The following is a 7401-nucleotide window of genomic DNA, read 5'->3' on the forward strand; positions in this document are numbered from 1 at the left end:
GACACCGCAGTGAGAAGCACGCCCACCGCAACAAAGAGTAGCCCCCACTCGCCACAACTAGAGAAAGCCCGTGCACAGCAACAAAGACACAATGCAGCCAAAAATAAATAAATAAAAAATAAATAAATTTAGGGGCTTCCCTGGTGGCACAGTGGTTAAGAATCTGTCTGCCAATGCAGGGGACACAGGTTCGAGCCCTGCTCCAGGAAGATCCCACATGCCGCGGAGCAACTAAGCCCGTGCGCCACAACTACTGAGCCTGTGCTCTAGAGCCCACGAGCCACAACTACTGAAGCCCACGTGCCTAGAGCCCGTGCTCCGCAACAAGAGAAGCCACCGCAATGAGAAACCCGCGCACCGCAACGAGGAATAGCCCCCGCTCACCGCAACTAGAGAAAGCCCGCGCGCAGCAACGAAGACCCAAGGCAGCAAAAAAAATAAATAAATTTATTTAAAAAAAAAACAGTAATTGTATTGTTCATTAATGTTAGCTTCAATATAATTTCTAAATTTTCAAAATGACTTTAGAGGGACTTCCCTGGTGGTCCAGTGGTTAAGAATCCGCCTTTTAATGCAGGTGACACAGGTTCAATCCCTGGTTGGGGAACTAAGATCCCACATGCAGTGGGGCAACTAAGCCCACATGCCGCAACTACTGAGCCCATGCACTACCAGAGAGCCTGCACGCTGCAACGAAAGATCCCGTGTGTGGCAACTAAAACCCGACGCAGCCAAATATATAAATAAATAAATAAATATTCTTTTTAAAAATGACTTTAGAACTTTTGAATAATACAATATTATAATAATTAGTTACTAGTTTGTATTTATCTGAAGATTTCTAAAGAAATTAAATTAAACACATACTCATGTTTTTAATGTAATATTCACAATTTTCTGAAAAGAAAACTCTTAACAAATAGGAAAAACAAAAGCTTTTGTAAAGTGATAAATTGCTTTTTCCAAAAAATTAGAGTAAGACATTCTAATTGGTGAAAAGTTAGAAGTATTGTATGTACAAGCAAGAACAAACTCTTTTATTCAATATAGGTTCTAGATAGTACAGTATGATAAGAAAAAGATACAATAAAAGTTATAAGTACTGGAGAGAAAGAAATAAAAAGATAATTGATTTTGTATGGTATAATTAACTATGATTGTAGAAAATCTGAAAGAATCTATTTCCAGGTTAACTAAACCTACTGAATTTGTAAGAGAATTTGGCAGTTGGATATAAAATCATTATACAAAAAAAAAATCGGCATTTTCATATACCAGAAATAAAATGTTAACATATAATTTAATAAATACATATAATAGCAAGTAAGTACCTAGAAGTGAATCTAACAATTATACAACTTTACATTAAAACAATAAAAAAGATCAAAATAAATTGAAAGATACTTACACAAGTTTCAATGAAGAGAATAATCATTGTAAAGGTGTTACCTCTCTCCAAATTGATCTACAGATTAAATGCAATCCCAATTAATATCTCAATAGGCTTTCTCATGGAATTTTTTTTAACATCTTTATTGGAGTATAACTGCTTTACAATGGTGTGTTAGTTTCTGTTTTATAACAAAGTGAATCAGCTATACATATACATATATCCCCATATCTCTTCCCTCTTGTGTCTGTCTCCCTCCCACCCTCCCTATCCCACCTCTCTAGGTGGTCACAAAGCACCAAGCTGATCTCCCTGTGCTATGCGGCTGCTTCCCACTAGCTATCGGTTTTATATTTGGTAGTGTATATATGTCCATGCCACTCTCTGACTTTGTCCCAGCTTACCCTTCCCCCTCCCCGTGTCCTCAAGCCCATTCTCTAGTAGGTCTGCGTGGTTATTCCTGTCCTGCCCCTAGGTTCTTCATGCCTTTTTTTTTTTTTTTTTTTTAGATTCCATATATATGTGCTACCACACAGTATTTGTTTTTCTCATTCTGACTTACTTCACTCTGTATGACAGACTCTAGGTCCATCCACCTCACTACAAATAACTCAATTTCGTTTCTTTTTATGGCTGAGTAATATTCCATTGTATATATGTGCCACATCTTCTTTATGCATTCATCTGTCGATGGACACTTAGGTTGCTTGAACTTAGGTTTCTCGGGGGAGAAATTATTTGTAATACATATAGATTAGTCTCAGAATATATAAAGATCTTCTGAAAAATCAGTAATAAAAAGACAACCCAATGGAAAAATATGAAGTAGACATAAATTAGGCAATTCACAGGAGGGGAAATATGAATGGGAATAAGCATGGAAGGATGCTCAGTCTCTTTATTAAGGAAATGCAAATGAAAATCACAAAGAAGGAATTCCCTGGAGGTCCAGTGGTTAGGACTCGGCGCTTTCACTGTGGCCGGGGTTCAGTCCCTGGTCGGGGAACTAGGATCCCACAAGCCGCGTGGCATGGCCAATAAATAAATAAATAAATAAAATCACAGTGAGATACCATTTTAAAGTCACTGGAATGTAAAAATCAGTAAGTCGAACAATACCAAGTTAGAGAACAGGTTGGAATCCAACAATACTGAGGTATGGGAGTGATACAGATCAGTGGGGAATTCTTACACACTGCTGGTGGTAATGGAAATTGGCACACTCAACTTTGAAACAATTAAGCATTATCTTATAAATTAAACATTCACAGTTCTACTCCTTGTTATATACCCAACCAATGGGTATATATCCTACACCCAGCAATTCTACTCCTTGGTATATACCCAAAAATCTCTTGCTCATGTGCACCAGGAGACGGCAACAAGAATATTTATGGTAATGATTCATTCATTATAGCCCAAAGTGGAAACAACCTAAATATTAATCAACAGAAGAATGAACAAATAACTTGTGTAATATTTGTGAACTGCAGCTGTGCACTGAAACATGAATGTTTTCAAAATATAATGTTAAATGAATACAAGCAAATCTCAGAAAACTACAACAGAACAATACCATTTTTAGAAAATTCGAAAATAAACACGCTATTGTTTAGAGAAGCATAAATGTGTGATAAAAGTATTTTGTAAAAAGCAGGATAGTGGTTACTTCTGAGGAAAAGGCAGGGAGATAAAACAGAGGGAAGCACAGAGTTTCAATGTCATTGATGACATTCTTGTGAAGTGGAAAGGAATTTCATGATTGTGCTTCATAAATTACATGTCAAGTTAAATGGAGTCTTTGTAGCAAGTGTTACATAATTAATCATTTTAAACAATGAATAAGAAAGGCTCAGTTACAATTTAGTAACTGATGGGATGTGAAAGTGAGGGAGAGTTGGGAAGGAAGATTTCCAGTCTGAGAAACTAAAGGGGATGATGGTTTTAGTAGTGATAACGAATTGCATTAGTCAGGAAAAGCTAAATGATAAAAGAAACATCACATTAGGCCCACTTTGAGAAGGACTTGGGCCGGGACTCCATATACTCCTGGCTTCCATTCACTCCCCAGTATATCAAGCAAGGTCATGATGGCATTTTAGGTGCCTTGAAAATCTGGGTATTCTCGTTTCCCTTAGTATACGAGTACTCTGATACATAGCCATACGTCTCTTTAGAGAAGATTTGGAGAATATTCATTGAATATATTTGTGGTAGCATTGCAGGATTCCTTTTCAAGAGGACCTAGCCTCCCTTTCAATCAATAACTGACTAAGACCTTGAACCTGGGCACGGGATCATGATTTTCCACCGTAGCGACTAACATCAGCCTGTTATATTACTTTCATTGGCTACCTACCAATGGCTCTTAGGAACACCATGGTCTATTAGCCTTCACCCTAACTTCCTACGGGTCAGGGTCCTCTGGTTTCCACCCCAACCTTACCATCTATTACAGTAATTATGACCACCTTGCTCTTGTGGCTAAGTGTTTCCACACAGCCTCTGCTATTCCAGAATCCTGTCATCCCAACTGACACTAGGGACAACAGTTTTTTAATTAATCTTATATGGGGCTCAGTATATCTTTTTAATTGAGCCTTGAGCCCCAGGACAATTTCCATTATTCGTTTAATTTACTTATTCATTTGTTCTTCTTTTGTAATTTCTAAGTTTGATATGTTAGGTTTCCTAGACCTGTCCCCCTAAGTCCTTTGGCTTTCCCCTCATTATTATGTCTATGCTCTTATAACTTTCTATTGTTTTTGCTTGCTTTTCTGAGCATCAATTTGATTCTCAGCAGTGATCATCCTTCTTTTGTTTCTCTATTGCATTTTTACTTAGAAAATCATGTTTATTAATCTTACGGTTACCAGGGGGAAAGGGAGGGAGGGATAAATTGGGAGATTGGGATTGACATATACACACTACTTTACATAAAATAGATAACTAATAAGGACCTACTGTATAGCACAGGGAACTCTACTCAATACTCTGTAATGACCTATATGGGAAAAGAATCTAAAAAAGAGTGGATATATGTATAGGTATAACTGATTCACTTTGCTGTACAGCACAAACTAACACAACATTGTAAATCAACTACACCCCCATAAAAATTAAAAAAAAAAAAAAAGAAAATCATGTTTATTAGTCCAAAGAAGTCCTTTTGTGCTCTGTTGGCATTTTCTTGAGAATCCGTGTGTGCGTGTGTGTGTGTGTGTTTTGCGGAGTTCTCTTCTGATTCTCTTAGCAATTGGCCATGGTTGAGTTCTGCTCCAATACTCTCCTCCTTCCTCCTGCCCATGTAAATGAAAGCAGGACCAACAAAGGTGCAGCCCCCCAGGCACCAGAAAGCAGTTCGTCAACTGTCAGTGGCCTCTGCAATGTCACTGGTGGTCAAGGCAATCACTGCTCCATCATACTCAGTGTGGTCCCCTGCCACTGTTGCTGTCTCTGTCACACTGCTCTCCTCTGATTCCTGGCACCAGGGTCCCTCACAAATCACTCATAAGCTCTGTAGCCAAGCTGCAGTCCGCAAAGCCACAGCCGCAGAGAGCTCCTTCCCACACCACATGACCGCTGACACGTGAGCCCTGGGCCCCCAGGAGCCTCTGTGCAGGACAGCTGCCCCACCCCCGCAGAGCTCCCTCTCCAGGAGCTGTGTTCTCCCTTCCGTGGTACCAAAAGTAGTTAAAGAAGGTCTTTGGCTCGTCCCATGGCTTTGTTCTGAGGAGAGTGTACCCTGTGTGTCTGTCCTTTAGCAGAGCCTTCCAGAAAAGTACCCATCCTAGTTTTGTCTCAGAGCACTTTCTTTTGGAGGAGGAAGGCACAGTGACAAAGGATTTCAGTCCATCTTCTCCAAATAGGGAAGGATCAAAACATTATCTCCACATGCGAATCAGCTCTTTGGGCATTTCTCGATTCTCTGCCCACATTTCTAGCACATACATTAAGTGCCCTACATATGAACTTTCAAGATGCAAACTTTCAAAGATGCGAACTGCGTTCACATGTCCAATCACGTAAGTTAGTTCATGTGTCTGGTGTACATTGTCACGTGCACGCATCCTCCACAAGTGGTTGTGCTTTTGTGTACTTTACCGTACTGTATAGAGTACAGTAGTACGGTACCTTTATTTCAAGCCCAGGATGTCCAGAAGCAAGAGGTTAGCTAGAATTGAATACAGCAAGGAACCAGAACCTGTGCCATCAACGTCAGGCGTGAGTGAAATTGCAGCTCGCCCTCCGTCTCCTACTGCTGACGATCCTTCAGCTCTACCATCTCCCACCTCCTCTCCCTCCTCCAGTCAGTAACTCTTCTTGCCTGTTCACTCAACGCCAGCCCCTGTATGCCAGCTGTTGTGCTGTACTACTGTACTTTTCAAGGTATTGTACTGTAAGATTAAAAATGCTTATTTTTTGTGTTTGTTTTTTATGTATTATTTGTGTGAAAACTATTAAAACCTATTACAGTACAGTACTATATAGCTGTGTTAGCTGGGTACCTAGGCTAACTTAGTTGGACTTAACGAACAAATTGGACTTACAAACACGCTCTCAGAATGGAACTCGTTCATATGTAGGGGACTTACTGTATTTGGTTCATTCAACAGGCATTGATTGAACTTTCATCTGTTGTGCAAGCTGTGAGAAGTCAGAGGGAAGAGACAGCATGTCATGTCTAAGGAAGCGTATCAGTTTCATGATGAGGAGTTGGGGGTAAATGAAATGAGAAAAAAACAAGAAGCTATCACAGTAATTCACGAGAGAGGATGAACCCCTAAACAGAATAGCAAAAGGACAAAAAAACAGAAGACACTTGTGGGCTTTATTGAGGTGGTAGACCCTGAAGAACTGGGTGACTAAGGAGTGTTATAGGAAAATAAGGAGGAGGAATCCAGATCCACTCATAGTTTTCTCCTAATGTCTCCAGGAGTGTACAAAATGAGGAGCCATGTTGGGGATGAAATTCCTGTTTTGAATTTGTTGAATTTAGGGTGGCAGGGAAACATCCAAGCAGAGGAGAAACAAGATAAGTGTGCGATGTATCCAAAGCTGGGGCAGAGATCTAGGCTGGTCTGTTATCACCACTTAAATGGTAGTTACAGCCACAGGTGTGGATCAGGTCGTCAAAGAACCCTGCAAAGCAAGGAAAGGCCGAGAACAGAGCCCTGAGGAACATCAGCACTTAAGGAGCAGGTAGACAAAGAGACACTTAAAGGAGACTGAGAAGAAGCAGCTTAGGAGAGAAAAAATAACAGAAGCAGGGGAGAGAATTTAAAGAAGAGAGTGGGGGACTTCCCTGGTGAGGCAGTGGTTAAGAATCCGCCTGCCAATGCAGGGGACATGGGTTCGAGCCCTGCTCCGGGAAGATCCCACATGCCGCGGAGCAACTAAGCCCGTGAGCCACAACTACTGAGCCTGAGCTCTAGAGCCCGCGAGCCACAACTACTGAGCCTGCGCTCTAGAGCCCACGAGCCACAACTACTGAACCCACATGCCGCAACCACTGAAGCCCATGCGCCTAGAGCCCATGCTCCGCAACAAGAGAAGCCACCGCACCACAACGAAGAGTAGCCCCCGCTGGCCACAACTAGAGAAAGCCCGCGTGCAGCAATGAAGACCCAACGCAGCCAAAATAAATAAAGTAAAATTTATTTTAAAAAATAAATTACTTACTTAAAATAAAGGAGAGAGTGGTCATCAGTGCAAGGCCGCTGAGCGCAGCCACGCAGTTGTGATGCGCAACACTGGGGAGCATCATTCACGGGGACCACGTTAACGGTGCCCCGCCCCCCCCGAATTGTGCAGTGCACCATCTGCACAACCAGGTGTGGCAGCCCTGCCTCAGGATCAAACACCACATTTATGTAAGGGAAGATCAGAAATAAGTGTGTCCACCAGCTTTGGCAATATATGGAAGTCAGTGGTGACCTCAGCAAAGCAGATTCAGTGGTTGGTGAGGGCAGGAAACAGCACAGTGGGTGCTGTGGACAGAATGGACTTGA

Source organism: Eubalaena glacialis, chromosome 11, assembly GCF_028564815.1.
Source record: "Eubalaena glacialis isolate mEubGla1 chromosome 11, mEubGla1.1.hap2.+ XY, whole genome shotgun sequence".
Taxonomy (NCBI): domain Eukaryota; kingdom Metazoa; phylum Chordata; class Mammalia; order Artiodactyla; family Balaenidae; genus Eubalaena; species Eubalaena glacialis.